The 16,594-nt window shown below is 37.4% G+C and overlaps 1 protein-coding gene across 10 annotated transcripts in view; it reads left to right on the top strand.

Moving 5' to 3' along the window:
- LOC106616069 (myelin transcription factor 1) overlaps positions 1-16,594 on the top strand; it is a 210,764-nt gene that overhangs the window by 77,548 nt on the left and 116,622 nt on the right. For all 10 annotated transcript variants that reach the window (XM_070109909.1, XM_070109911.1, XM_070109908.1 and 7 more), the window contains one exon: positions 1,919-2,029. The gene's annotated coding sequence lies outside the window, so the exon portion shown is untranslated. The remainder of the gene's footprint in view (positions 1-1,918; positions 2,030-16,594) is intronic.

Raw genomic sequence — 16,594 nt, 5'->3', positions numbered from 1 at the left:
AGTCGGGAGTATTAAAGTTGGTTGGTATAGGTACGAACAAATAGCTCAGTGACCATCTTAGTCGACAGAGTTTATTGATATAATAGCGGTTATAACCTAGTATTTCTAGCATCGACTGCAAAAACTTAAAATTTTATAATAACGAGACCCAGAACGATACTTCTATATACATATCTATATTCTCCCAGAGTTCCTACGTGGAACACAGGGCCTCTTGCTTGCTTTGTCTTCAGAAACGGCCTGTATCTTGCAACTTTGCTTCAACTTGTCGCCTCCATGTATTAGCTGGTCTCTCTCGTTTACGGCTCACTAGAGAATTTCAATCTAACGCTTCTGCCCTCTCAATATTGTCTAAATTAAGTTCGAGGAAAATATGGTAAAGCAAATTGATTAATTTGAAGAAGACGTGAAGAGAGGGATCTTAATTAAATGAAATCTTATCGAAACCATAGCTCAACTACGCCGTCTTAATTTGCTCGGTAACTTCCGTGTCCATCAGTGCTAATTTTCTTTTTTTTCTTCTCTTCCTATTCATTGAATTGCAAAATATTGAATCTCTTAGTGTTTCATGAGACAAGAACTCTGAAGGGTATATATCAGAAAAAAACGAAGATGTAATATCCTGCACCGGTGCAATCCTTATTGCAGAAAAGTGTGTAGAAAGATCTTTATCTTGTTCAGTTTGTATGAAAGCTATATGTTATAGTGGTCCAATCTAAAAACTGTTTTCGGAGATTTCATTACTGCCTTTGACAATAAGGACGCGTGCAAAATTCCTGATCGATATCTCGAAGCCTGTGGAACTAATTCCCATATGTACAAAGAGACAAACTGACGGACGGATAGGCAGACGAATAATGCTGAATCGGCTCAGCTCGTCACGGTAATCGACCCTGTTCAGGGCATATATTTCATGCTATACATAGGCATATCTCTCGGGCAGACCTTAATTTTGTATTGACTCAGATCTGTTTAAGACACAGCTAAAGGGTTTAAGTATTCTTTAGAATTGTTAGAGGAACTTCATGTGGGAATATTTATATTCAAACAAATCGAATCACCCTAATGTTAGCACAATTGCTTGCACAATATGGTTCGTATACACTTTATGTAAGTACGTGTTTTCCTTTGAATTTGTAAAGAATAATTTATCAAATTTCACAAATTTTTAAATTACGTGTTTTAGCAAAGTCCTGCCCCAAAGATATAAATAAAATTATTTAAAAAAATGTAAATTTATTAAGAGACTAAACCAGTTATTCAAAATACACTCTTCACAAAAACAATGTAAGGAATAATCCAACACTTTTAAGTTTAGTGCTCTAATCCTTCCCTCACTTTCTTACATCAATGTTCTTAAAGTTTTCCCACATGCAGTTAGGATTTATTTAGCGTTGCTGCTTTAAATACTTAATCACTTTTTTCCCGCATCCACCTTAAAAAAAATGAAAAAAGATTTGTGTGACCAAAAATTAGAAGAGAAAATTCTTTCAAGGCAACAAACGCTTCCGCCGGTGCTGATTATCTATCGACGGTGACGGCGCCACCAGCCGCACGGTGGTGTCCGCTGCGTTACCCTGGGTTACTTCCGCCTTGAACGGCTACAATTATAATTACATTTTAATTAGATTCATTCGTCTGTAAAGTGTCCTTTTGTGTGCCATGCTTATAATTTCGATTTTTTCTGCTCTCTACTTTCACCGCCAACACCTTTGGTGGGCACCGCTGTGTCCGATTGCGTTTCAGTTCTCACTTGGTCGCGCTTTTTCTCGCGTTCGGTGTTATTTTTTTACGAATCGCTGCCGTTTTTATATTTATGCTTTGGTTCGCGCCTTTTTACAGTTGCGCTTTCCTTCATTTGCTGTTAATTTTTTATGTTTTTAATTTTCTTTGTATTTTTTGTTTGTTTATTTCTCAGCTGGATTTTTGCATTTTTAATGACTCTGATTTATTAATGGCGACAAGATGATTAAGACAGCGTGATATCCAGTAAGTTTGCGGCTAGGAAACGGGACACCGTGGAAAACTGGTAAGTTTAATTAACAGATTAGAATTTTTAATAAGATAGAATACTTGAGGGACTGTCCTATTATGGATCTTGAAATGCATTCATCTATTTATTTGTCTAAATTTTTTTAATATATTAATCTTTATTGTTGTTGAAGGAAACACCCTACTGAACACTGGTAAGCAAAATAAATTTTTATACTCTCGCAACCTGTTGCTACAGAGTATAATAGTTTTGTTCACCTAACGGTTGTTTGTATCACCTAAAATTAATCGAGTTAGATATAGGGTTATGTATATATAAATGATCAGGATGAAGAGACGAGTTGAAATCCGGGTGACTGTCTGTCCGTCCGTCCGTCTGTCCGTCCGTCCGTCTGTTCGTCCGTCCGTCTGTCCGTCCGTCCGTGCAAGCTCTAACTTGAGTAAAAATTGAGATATCTTTATGAAACTTGGTAGACATGTTTCATGGTACTGTGAGACGGTTGGTATTGCAGATGGGCGTAATCGGACCACTGCCACGCCCACAAAACGCCATTAATCAAAAACAAATAACTTGCCATAACTAAGCTCCGCAATAAGATACAAGACTGTTATTTGGTACACAGGATCAAATTAGGGACGGGCATCTGCAGTTAAAATTTTTTTTTAAAAGTGGGCGTGGTCCCGCCTTTAATAGGTTTAATGTGCATATCTCCTAAACCGCTAATGCTATAATAACAAAATTCACTGGAAGCAAATGTTTTTAGCACTTCTATTGACGGTGTAAAAATAGTTGAAATCGGGTGGCAACTCCGCCCACTCCCCATATAACGGTACTGTTAAAAACTACTAAAAGCGCGATAAATCAAGCACTAAACACGCCAGAGACATTAAATTTTATCTCTGAAATGGTATAAGACGACTTTATAGGAACCGCGTTCAAAATTAGACAGTGGGCGTGGCACAGCCCACTTTTAGGTGAAAACCCATATCTTGAGATCTGCTTAACCGCTTTCAACCAAATTCGGTGGCTAGCGTTCTTTTCATATTTCTATGTCATACTGCGAAAATGGGCGAAATCGGACTAGAACCACACCTACTTCCCATATAACAACATTTTAAATTCCATCTCATTCTTTCACTTTCCACTATGCAAATCAGGCAACAATGACTGTATCGGGATAAAACTTTGCGTGAATAATGCGATTAAAGTATGCCACCTTGTGGCCAAAAATTGTCTAAAGCGAAACAAAACTGTTTAAGCCCCTAGGTACTAAATATGTGGACCCCAGTGCCTATAGTTGACCTTCTACCGAAAATATCAGTTAATCCACAAAGAAATCTCAAACGAGTATCTCAGTATATCAGTTAATCCACAAAGAAATCTCAAACGAGTATACTATTTGACTTTGCGAGAGTATAAAATATTCGGTTACACCCGAACTTAGCCCTTCCTTACTTGTTATATATATAATATAGCTGACCGATCAAATTCAACTTAAAGATCTAATCTTTCCTTTCTGCCTAAGAAACTACTCATTTGTCGGAAAAGCCGATATCAGACCACATGTAGCTGAAACACAAATTGAACGACCAAAATCCAGTCCATGTATGGAAAAATTTTGCAGCAGACGCGATATCAGGTAATTTGCAAAGTGGTATTTTCCAAGGCAACGGGCCACTATACATACCATATGGCTATCATACAAACTGACCAAACAAAATCAAGTTCTTGTAAGAATATTTTGCATTTGTGAAGGGTATTATAGCTTCGATATGTTGCCTTCATCTATAACTTAACTACTATAAGATTTAGGAATAATCGCTTCGATTCAATATAATTTTGAGAATTGTATAGACAGACTAATTCGACTTTTGTTTCATATGTTCATAAACTACCATTTTTCTTAGTGTATATTCATATATACATTATGATATAAGTTCTAAAAAACTCACCAGCAAGTTTAGCGTTCGCAATCAATTAAAATTGATATTGCGTGTTCTCAATCTTCACTTCTTCCCACTTTGTCAACCAAAACCGTCTACTTCCCCTTCCAATTTTCTCTTTTTATGTATATTTTTAGTTTTTCTCTCTTTTCTTTCTTCGCGTAGCTTTAAACTCTTTATAGCGCCCTTAATGAGCTATCACAACAGGCATTGCAAACTCACTTTAAGCCTTAAAGTATGCTATAAAAACTGTAAAAAGGGCATATTAGACAGAAAAGTGAAATAAGGCAATATAACGGTAATTTCAGCTGTATCTTCAGCAATTTAAAGCAACTTTTTATAAAATCATACAACATTTTAGCATGCTTAACGTAAGCATTAGCGCACGAGTAAAGCGAAAAAAATGCATAAATAACATAACAATAGCAATGCTCATTGTCACAACAACATTTACATTGTCAATTGCGAATTAAATCTTCGTAACCCCTTCAAAGAGCCGTTTTGCATAGCAAGCGAATGCGTCACTCTGCTGCTCACTTTTTTTCTTGCATTGTTATTTTTTCTCTTTTTATTGTATTTTATTGCTGCAACAACAATACTAAAGCGATTAATACATAATCTCAAACCCTCATAAAATCGCTTTTCACTCCCCAGCGCACCCGTATAAGATTTTCGCTGGAAGAAAGTGCTCAGCATGGTCCAATTCTGCTTAGCGCTGCAACGTCGAAGGGTGGCATGCGACATTGGTGAACTGGCAAGCTTAAGCGAGGCATAAACCCTTTCACCCATGCGGGTCACAGACTCATAAACATTCCGGAGTTTTTCTTTTCAAATATCTCCCACGCTCCAGCGGGTGAATAACTGCTAAGCAGCAGCGGTGGCAGCGGCGGCATGTGCGGCTTTCAACTTTCACTTGCCACAGACACTAAAGTACATTCAGGCCGCCCAGGCCCACAGGTTGCGCTCGACTACTCGCTAGCTATAGCTAGCTGCTGGTTGGCGCTGCAACTATAGCGACAAAGCTGACTGTCTAACGGTAGTCACGACGATTCCAGCAGTAAGTGAGCCGAGCATCATTTCGAAGTTCCACGTCGTTGATTTTATTAGTCTCAAGCGCACAATTCGAAAAATTTGCTTCTTACCAAATTCATTCTTTTTTCCTTTTCTATTCCAGCCATGTAATTTCTTACTTTTTTCCAGCCTCACTACTTCAACTCTTTTGTCAGCGAAGTGTGAGCGAATGAAAGGATTCTCGCCACTGTCAGTCTGTAGGCATATTATCCTCTTTTTTAAATCTCTTTGCTGTTTTTACAAGATATTCTGTTGTTGTAACATATTTATCAGACTTTGGTGCCTTTTTAGCGATTGCTCTTTTTTGTTATTTTTTTACCTTATTTGTGCAAGTTGTTAAATTGTAAAATTGGAAAACAACTTGTTTTCGGTAATTTATTTTATTAGGCTGTGATGTGTGCTGAGACGGCCTTATTGTTCAATTTGCTTGCTAATCGGCTCAATTCCCTTCGCTTACTGTGCCTAGTTTTTGTGCTTGTGCGCGTATTTTCGTCTCAGTTTCTACTAAATCGAACATAAAATTACATTAAGACATCGTAAAGTCGTAAAGCGTACGGTTCATTTACCTCGCTGAGCTCGTCGCACAAGGTATCCTTACGCTTTTACTACTCTTATGCCTTGCTAACGGTAGTTGAAATTAAGTTTTCCGAGTTTCGTTAATTTCTGGCATTCAATTGATATTTTCTGCCATTAACTCTATTCGTATTATTTTTTTCAGTTATATGAGCTAATTAATTTTCTATACTTTTTCACACTTTTCGTAGCAAACATAAATTCCACTCTCTATATGGGGTACTAAGGAAGTATTTTATACTAATTCTTAAAACTGTTCTGGAGTGATAAAGTTTCTCAAGCCGTAGCATCGAGATACGTTTTTGTCCTATCTGCAATATTCGCCATATTTCGACATGGACGACAATCAATGACACTTGTCAAATCAAGACAGTTTTTGGTAAATTCCTTAGGTTACGTTAAAAGCTCGATGCTAAGAGGGATTTCATTTGGACAGTTTAGTACGCTGGTGCGTTATGGTACCTTAAACTCCTATATAATAGATCATAAGACTTCTACAAATCGACAAAGCGCTTTGAGCTTATCATAAATTTGTTGAGGCGGCTAATGTCAGTTTCGGCTATATCTTCTTGTTCGCCGCGAATAAGACTACCGACATTTTTCAGCCCCAGTCTTGCAATAAAAGCGGTGCTCCCTTTGGCTAGCTCATCGACTTTGCAGTCTGATGATGAATCAGATTTAAGTTATTTCTAGAGAAAACAGACACTTCTTAACTAGCTTTGAGCATACGCTAGTATTACCGCTCTGCTGTCTACAGTACGTCTACCGCCACCTTAATAGCAGTAACTTCTCCCTGTAAAACTCTACAGTGGTCCCGTAGTCTAGAACTAAAATTGACGGAAAGCTTCTTCCAGAAAACTCCCACTCCAACCTTTCCACCCAGCTTCGAACCATCCGTGAAATAGCTCACGTATGTAGCAGCGAAAAAGCAATCATGAGTGGCCTCTGCGATGTAGTGATCCAAGTTTTCAGGAATGCAGTTGAGTGAGGAAAGAATTTCGGCGTGACCTTGTTCGAACCCTTTCATATACCCAGCTTCTCTGAGCCTTAGAACGCACTTCGCAACTATGCACTTTCCGCCAATATCCACTGGTGCTATGTTTAAAATGACATTAAGTGCTATTATTGGTGTAATCCTCAGCGCATCAGAGATACCGATGAGAGCGGCTACCAAATGTAGCTGTTTCGAGCGCCCTCCACCAGACGAATGCACCGTTGAACATTATTGGCTTGACTACGATTTCGTAGAGCCAAAACATCACCAATGTGAGAGTCCCCATCTTCGGTTAGCTCTTGGACCGTATTTAGAAATTTTCCTTTAACCATTAGAACAACATCGTCAGCGTCTCATCCGACAGCATCGTTCCTCGAGTTCTTTTCTCGGAATAAATTTGACTATAATAGAGCTTCCGGTAAATTTAATCAATCAATTTTTGATCGAAAAAGTAGTAGTGTCTCAAAAGCCCAAATAGTATTTCTTATTGACCATTTGACCCTGTGAAACAAATTAATGGTGAACCACAAAACGGTAATCAAAGAAAACGATAAGCATCACCGTAATTTTTAACCGACTTTGACGTTGTTTTTTCGGTTTGAACTAATTTTTATAGCGCCATTCGCTAGATTGTTGGTCGTTTTATTCATAAACCGGCATCTCGTCATCAGTAAAGATGCGTAGGATGAATGTAGGGACCTTAGCATTGACACGCTTTATACCATCCAGAAGAGATGTGGAGATCCTCTACGACGGGTTTCAAGCACTGTTTCTTTAACTTTTCTGTGTAATCGTAATTCACAGAGATGAATGGACGTTTCGAGGCAAGTGTTCAAAGACTTTACGGCATTCACTGATTGCTTTGTTCCACTCAAATAATTTTGGTCATGATAAAGTACAATCCTTAAAAAATGTTCAACTATTACGTAACCGTAATTTCGTATTAGTGACCACTCGTGACCACTTAGTCAAGTGTACCTGTGGAACTCCTATAATGGTTTCGGTTGAAGTTGAGATGATTGATTTAGACTTTAATGTGTATAGAATAATCTGGTATTTGGAGATGCAAAGTGTGCATCTTCAGCATTACTGTTAAAAGAATTATAATGAAATGAGGACTGTTGTGAAAGGATATTAGAAGAATATTTGCAACACTTTTAAGCCATTTTAAGCTATTATTTGTCAGAAAGAATATGGCATTAATAAATTCATCTTGTAGTAGATCACTTATACTAATGTTTCAAATCAATCAAAAGAAAATATTACTCACTTAGATTTCCTTTAAAGTTGCTGTCAAATAATAAACAAAATTAAAAGCAACAACATCCACGCTTTAAACGACTGAATTCTTCAAAGCTCTCCACCCACTCCCAAATAGGAGTCAAAGGTGATGCCAGTGCTCTGCTGTTGCTCGGCAGGATATGCTTACACCACTCGACTCTCGAATACCTTTGAGTATCCATTGCTACATGGCAGATACCGTTAAACTCCTTAGCGCCTTGTATTTCAAAGTATCATTAAACGCATTTTTAAGTGTTAAAAGCAGCTCATTTTGTGTAACTTGGCTGGAAGCATTCTTTGGGTAAAACAAAGAACCGAAAGGATCAAAAAGCAACGAAAGGATGCGCTTTTGCCGCTTTTGTAAATATAAGTAACTCGCCTTTTTCTTCTTGGCAAATTTTAGCTGGTCAAAAGGTAAAAGTGAAAGACGTCGAACGCTGCTGGTGAATTAAAGAAATTGACATCACAAGGAGTTGTCTGACAAGATATCTTACACGAGCGCGGGGTGAGGCAACCGGGGGGCGTGGCAAGTGTACGGAAGTAGAGCGGACAATTTCACTTTGATATCTGAGGCGTTGTATGGCCATTGATGTAATTAGATAAAGCGACCTAGTGGCTCTGCGGCGGAGGTAAAGTCGAAGGCACAGGCGGGGCGTAGACGGTTGCCGCAAACGGAAGTGAATTATAGAATAGTGAAAAATAGGTAAATAGTGGTTTGAGGAGTGTGCTCACGCAAGCAACGGAACACTGCTAGTCATTTGAGCGACTTTCTGGCGGCAAATGTTTAAATACTCTTAATGAAGTAATTGTAGCAGGTAAATTGTTAAGTGATTTCCATATTTATTCAACAAGCAATTGTGTTTTATCTTTTGAGCGGTGTTTGTATGCAAATACTTTTGAGCTAATTATAGAAACAAGTGAATGCGAACAAATAGAAGAATGGATATGTAAGTGGATGTTTGAAAGGTTTAGTTGGAAAATAGAGCTTTTTTTGTGATTATCGTCAATGACATCAAGATAGCTTTAGAGAATCAGCTTTATAATAAGCTTTAAATAGGTGATTACTTATATTAGTGGGATTCTGAAAAGTCACCTATAATTGCCAAGCTGCCATATTTTAAACCTACACAACTGCAATTGAATTCCGAGACTTGCCTATCCAACAGCCACAATTTTTTTCTCTGGAAAGTCAAATCTGCTATTCTAAGATCTTTGATCAACAGAAAGTGGTTAGAATAATAAACCTCATTTGTTCGACTTTCAATTGAAAATTATAAATTTTTTTCTGCTATAAAATAAAAATAAAGTGAAAAATAAATATTTTAGACCAGCTACTCAGCACAACCTGGGGTTGCCTCCCTCTCTCATGCACTGGTGCTACACAGCTATTGTAAGACCAATTCCGTTCTACGGTGCAGTAGTATAGTGGGCAGCGGTACGGAAATATCTCTACCGGAAGTCAATGGGGAGGGTTTAGAGGCTCGCTGCGTTGTGCATAACTTGAGCTCTAAAGACCACTCCAACGGCGGCTCTCGAACTAGCGATAAACCTGCCATCTATAGACCTCTTCACTGAAATCCGCACCGCAAAATCGGCGGGGCGACTACTAACAGCAGGAGAATTTACCTATAGAACCTTCGGGCATAGCTCGGTGGGTAATGGCGGTTTGACAAGCACTGACTATAAGATCCCACTCTTTAATTGGGAAAGAAGGTTCAGACTAAATATAGAAAAAGATGGTTGGAGCGCAGCACATTGAACATTTATACGGATGGCTCAAAAATGGAGGACGGAGTTGGTGCGAGGATACCATAAGCACAGAATTTTCAAACATCCGGGGAAATACTGCCCAAAGTTTGGCATAAGGCATAAGTTGCCGGACCACTGCAGTATATTTTAAGCAGAGGTCTTTGCTATTAAGAAAGCCGCGGAATCAGTCTCTAATACATCAGCAGACAACTTCAGAATCAACATTTACGTAGACAGCCAAGCAGCAGTCAATCCAATATACTCATATCGTATATCGGTTAAAAGTGTCTTTGGAAGAACGGTGACAGTGGAGATTTGAGGTTATGTCCAAAAGATGTGAATACTAAAGTTGTAGATCTCTTCATTATCTACAACTTTGCAATATAACTTTTTTCTATCAGACTGGTAGTTTTACCGGAAATCGAGATAGCCCATCTTTAACCCTTATAAATTCTGCCACTCCTTCCTCTTCCTGACTAAAGATCGTCCGTAAATTCATTTGCCTTTAATTTTTGTTCTTTTATTTTCAACCGTTTTCAACAGATTCTTCTCAAGTCTGCTCTGTTTTTCGAAACACTTCGGGCTTAAATCCTCCCAAACTTATTAATTAAAGCTAAAAGTCTACATAGATTAAGTATATGTCGATTTAGAGATAATTTTGATGCTCTCGAGTGAAGCGTTATCAGAGGTTTGGATTATGAAATATTAACCATCTTCTTATCATTCTCTCTTGGTATTTGTTTAAAAAAATTAGGTAAAATTAAAATACTTATCTCTTGTTTAACTATTATTCCGTTCCAAATTGATTCGTGGATTTACTATGACCAATGCCTTCCCTTAACATTGTTGGTAGATCTTAGTGCGAAGTGTAAAGCTTGTATTAAATCATTCCCTTTCTACTTCAGTTTCTTACACTCATTTGCAGAAAATTTCTTTATTCAGCGCCACATTTGTAAACACAAACTTAATTTCCTTGGTACACACAGCCACTTGAATGCATAGACTGGGACGGGGAAAGGTCTTCCACCACTTGACGCCAAAGGGGTTCTTGAGCACGTACTCCCACACAGCAAACACAAGGCACGTTGAAGTCCGTGCACACTTTTGGCCCGAAAATGCAAAGCTCTCATGGGATAGTCCGAAACACAGCCGCAAATTTCCACCGACACACACACTTACACTTACACACACCTATTCACTAGCGCTCTTCACAGCCAATAATAAACACCTAAATGCACACACTTATTTGCAATTATATGGAAAATCACAGCCATTTCTTCTACTCCACACTCCACTTGATTCTCGAAGCCAAAGCATTAATTGTATAACTATTATGTTTTCCATTTTCGTAAAGCTTTTGGTGGTGTGTGTGCCTTGCATGGGCAGTAGGAACATACACGCTCAGGAAGTCACACACACCCAAACATATATTCACTCGCTCAGCCAGCGCTACTTAGGCATTCATATCCCCACAAGATTTCCAATCAGCAGTTATTTTACGAGCATACAACTAGGCGCTTTGTCTCGTCCATTGCCTTCCGCTTACCGCTCCACCGTCGCCAGTATTTTTTACAAGGGCTAACATTTTGCAAATCGTGTGTTTATACAATGCCGACTGATTTTGTTTCTTCAACATTCTTCCAGCGCATTTGCCACATTATCTGCTGGCATTGATGAACTCACACATACACACATACACCCGCATACAATCTCACATTTGAGAAACACACTTCCGCTCACACACTTACTGCCGCTCTGACTCCTTCTACTCGATATTTGGGGTTATTTAATTTTATTTTGCAGTCGACCTTTTCTCGCTCTTACAGCACACACACATACACATATACATCATTATATACATACGTATATATATATATATACCTATATGTATTATTGCTTCATTTCCAATCGATGTGTGGCTCTTTTGCTTATTTATAATCAAGTCTGTGTATGTTCTTCCGCTTCTGTCTATGTTTTGTAGCAATTTTTGGCTATTTTCATTAATTCGGGATAAATTAAAACCTCAGCTAGCAAAATTTTAAATGTATTTTAGCTGGAGGAGGGGTGAAAGCGCGTTAAGGGTGACGACAGGCGGTTTTCTGTTGTTACAGCATATCCTGCATGTGTATACTAAATGCCTCTTATTTGTGACTGTGTGTGTTTCCCCCCAAAACTCTTGATGAGCACTCTTAGGTTTGGCTCTTTGCGAGCATTTCGGGTATTGATTGTATGGCACAATAGATTACATTGTCTTTAAAATGTGCAGCAAACGTGGCAGTGGCTCATAGCAGAATGAAATACTAAAATTTAAAGAAGCTATTTCTTAAATATAGTTGGTTGAAGATAAACTTCAAACTTGAAGAATTGAAAATTTTCGGAATGATTTTGAGATTACACCAGTAGTCTGTTCTACCAGAGCTAAGCGTACTGTAAAGCGAGAATTTCATTGATCTAGAATCAGTTGTACGGTTTTATAGGCCGTGAAGTGTGAGAAAATGTTTTTAATTGCGTTTATCTAGGTTACGCCTGGAAAACGCGGAGTTTTAAAATTAAGGAGGTTAGCCCCCAGCATTGCGAGATGGAGAAAAGTTACGATTGCTTTACTTCTTGAGAAATACTATAAAAAGCATCCCGCTCATTGTTCGAAGTGTAGTGCGTTTTCATTCTCTTAATCAAGCCGTTAGTCTCCGGCGTTATTCCAGTGTTCCAATGATGTACTATCTGATCAAATTTAACCCAGACTGAAAAAAAGAAATTAATTCTCACGTATTTTAAAACAAAAGTTTATTATCACCTTCAAAATAGGCCCCGGAGCCAATAAAATTTGCCAATTTGGAATTTTTTCAATTTGGCCTACTTTTATAGTGTCGTTCGCTAATTTTTGGACGGTTTCAATGTCGTATTCATAAAGCCAAGTCTCGTTACCAGTAATGCTTGCCTTTGATGAATGCAGGATTCTCGGCTTCGTTGTCAAGCATCTCTTTTGCGACCTCTACTTGACGTCGTTTTTGAAAAAAATTCAGGTATTTTGGTAAAAGTATAGCAGTGACACGTTTCATACATTAACCAAAATATATAAGTCGATGCGAACAACGCGATTTTCCAGCGCAGTTTCTTTAACTTTTTCGATATTATCGTCAATAATAGAGGTGGCTGGACGACTTACATGATTCAAGTTTTCGATGAGTTCACGCCTTTACTGAATGCTTTGGGCTACTGTAATACTTGTATGCGTGCTAAAGTGGGCTCCTCAAAACACTTCTGCAACATTTTCCATGATACCGCAGGTATGATTGCGTTGAAGACAAAATTTCAAGCAAACGTGTTGTTCCAATTTTTTTCCATAAAACAAAAACGTTGTATCAATCTAGGAGAAAAATGTTTATCTATTCACTTTACGTGCGTAATTTATGTGCACCAGTCTGGGTCAAATTTGATCAGATGGTACATATGAAAAGAAGAGGATTCTGAAATTAAGTCCTTCTCAACCGACGCGGACCTGAAAATAAAAACCCCCTAATTTGCGGAGAACGTCGAGACGCATATCGCATACTATCCGGGCAGTTATAGGAGAGGAGTTATCTACTATCACGCATTAGTATTGTAACATTATGAACCAACTGAGGCACGGCCAAAAATAACCATGCACTCCGTTTACTATTAAGCTTTGTCTCAAAGGATTTTCATTTTCTGTTATTGAGCTTAATTTGAGAACTTGAATATATATTGATCTAGCGGTTCCTATATTGGTCTTAAGTTTTTAGAGAAAAGGTTTTGAAATGGAAAAGTTTAAAATTTATAACCAGAATTTTACCTTTTGGCCCGAAGTACACCTGCAGAGGTCAACAGAGTTCGACTTTCATTGGTAGTACAGAATTTAACTGGTAATTTCCTAATCAACGACCATGGAGGTTAAAACTCTTATCTGGTGACCGTTGAAAAAGTTGTTTAGCAGAGGTAGTGTCGTTTCAACACTTCTTGCCTTACGGTCCTATCTTTTGCTAGATAAAGGAGTCTCACAATTATTTTAGTGAACTGCAGGTCTAAGCTGGTTTGTAATGTATTCAAGGCAATTTTTCGATACAAAATATCTAACTACAAGATTTTTCAGGCTCCCAAAAAAAAATGTCATTAGCAATCTAAATGCGATACCTATCTTGGGAATTAGCAATAGAATGCAACCTAACCTAACCTATTCGATTTCGAGCAATAAATTTTCGTTAGCAATTCAATGCAATTAATAAAATATATAAATTTTTAGTAAATCAGCAAAAGCTAATCAAAATCGCAACAAATTAACATTTACTAAGTGGAAAAGTGCTTATCAAATATTTATTAGCCCAGCTACTATGCCTTAACCAAGGAAGGAAGCAAGTAAGGAAATCAGTAACCAATGATTTGAAGCCACCAATCTAAACAGTAATAGCAACAATAACAGTAAAACGGTAATTTTCAATAACTCCCTGACAAAGCGAACAAATGAGCCGGAAACGAGCTGATCAAGTGGAAATGGTAGAGTCCTTGACGAATACTTTGAGCTTATTGTGCGCATAATGTGCCTATTAAGCAACAGCAAATACATACACACACACAAATATATATAAGTATGTGAAATGACAAAAGGCACGCAGCATAATAAAAAATGTTAATAGCAACAATAGGCGCCGAAAATGGCAACGCAGCGAATGCAATCGACGACGACAAATTACATTATTCAACTAATCCCGCTCATAAAGTTAACGCACCTGAATGCGAAGGAATGTATGTACTAGTTATTTGTATGGGTGTGTGTGTTCGTATGCGACATTTGACAGCGCACAATAACTTCTCAGAAAGCCAAAGGCGAAAGTAGTGAGTTTGCTCGAATGTGTGTGGCTTCACATCAAAAAGCGAGTCAAAGGTGCAAGAGCGAGTCAAGTGATTCAATCGAGGCAGCAGCGCGCACTCAATCGGAAATTGAATTGAGCAATTGCTAGAGCTAGGCATACATACACACACAGTCAGCCGTATAATCACACGCACACACACATGCGCTTCTACAAAAGCGAGCATTGAAGCAAAGAATTCCCACATGATACTCATACTACATAGCTGTATAAATATTTATGTATGTGTATGTACGAGTATATTCGCAAATATATGCCTGACTGTGTGTAGGTATATGTGTGTGAGCGCTTGTCAATTGCCGCAACATATCAACTGTTTTGCTTCCAAATGATTTGATCTCAATTGACTTTCATACAATAAATACCAGCTTTTGTAAGCAAACAGCAGCAACCAACAACAAAAAACTGACTTCTAAAAAAGCAGGCGAATTCTACCGTTATTTACGGTAAAAAAAGTAGGCGGGTGTACGGTGGAATGGTTGCAAAATCTTGTTTGATTGCAGTAGCGTTAGGAAATTCGCATATAGCGTTGACTTCTTCTCTCAGGAAGTGAAATATCAAAGTGATATCCCGGAAATATACATTTGACAGTAATTTGTTTAGACGTTGAAAGTGCAAAAAGATTTAGTTGAAGAGGTCCATGCCAAATAAATTGTATTTTTATTATATTCGATTTTAACAAGGCTCACTTTAGCAATTTCAGTCGAAATTTTTTTTAATTGTTATATCATACCACTTCCTTAATACCTTATTTTTATACACCGAGAATAAATTCGCATAGCTGTCTAAATTTGATTGATATTCTTTAGTATTTTAGTAGTCTTAATGTCATTGGACGAATAATCTAGTGCGGACTTTAACCGATCATCTCCACCTACTTAGTTTGCCCTTTATGGAACACACCTAGAGTGAAATTTTAATAAAAACACTTTCTCATATTTTGATTGTCTATTCCTTTAAAATTAGCATACTAAAATCTTAAATCTGTACCTGAAATAGTGATTGAGTTACAGCCTTCTAAAGTGTAGCCGCTCGGTTCAATCAGCTCCAACAGTTTATCTTTCTTTACTCAAAACTGCATTTTTCAAATTGGCTTGAGTGATTACTCATAGACAGACAATTAATTTCTTTCTGCATGTTTTGTATTATATTATATATAGTTCTCCACACAACCTGATCTGATCAAAAATAGATAGGCCAAAAAATGTGGCCGTTTTTGTTTTGTCAATTTAAAATTTTTTTTCGATCATTATACGGACAATACCTTCTAGTAGATTTTTAGGTTTCATCCACTCTCCTCATCCCTGCAACAATGTAAGACTTTTTGTTTTTTACGCTGTTACAATAGGAAAACTGAAACGGAACCCATTTCGCAAAAGAGTTGTTTTGATCTTTTTCGAGATACTGATACTTCTAGTCCAGTAATATTTTTCGCACGTTCAATCTTATTATATTCTGACAATGACTTCAATTTTATCCATTGTTTCTTGGTTCAAAATAAGTTTTGAAAATGCTTATAATTCCATCATCGATTTTTTATTTAAAATGTGAATAAAGAACACAAAAGTTGGTTATCATTTTCAATATTCACGACTATTAAAAATTCTAAAAAAAAAGAAAAGATAGAGAAGTTTGTATCAACTTTAGGGTAATATAATTATGATTTGGCCTTTCAAATTTCTATGTCCACAAGTCCCAGAACATATTTAAAAGCTCTAATCTCTTTGATCCGGATCAGTATTTGTTCGTTCATTCGATTGGTAAAATGATTTTCAAGAAACTTTTTCAGCAGAGGGTTGAATATTGATATTCTCTAAAAGTCACTATCCAACCTGATCCGTTATACTTTGTATTTTTCTCAAACATCTATGGTACATTCCAATAACTATTATAAAAACATGCCCTTAGCTTATTAAATCGATTTACTCCGGTTTTTTCTACTTGAATCTTCATGAGCTGGCACGTGATCTTAAGTACTTTTCTAATTAAGCTTTTCTTTAAAAATTCTAGCAATTATATTTCCGTAGGGGTATTTGCTTGTCTACCTTTGACATCTTAGAAAATGGAATTGTGACTGCTTCAAGTTTGAAAAGTCTGCTTATGA

Source organism: Bactrocera oleae, chromosome 5 (genome assembly GCF_042242935.1).
Source record: "Bactrocera oleae isolate idBacOlea1 chromosome 5, idBacOlea1, whole genome shotgun sequence".
NCBI classification, from domain to species: Eukaryota; Metazoa; Arthropoda; class Insecta; order Diptera; family Tephritidae; genus Bactrocera; species Bactrocera oleae.
This window is presented reverse-complemented; position numbering and strand designations above follow the sequence as displayed.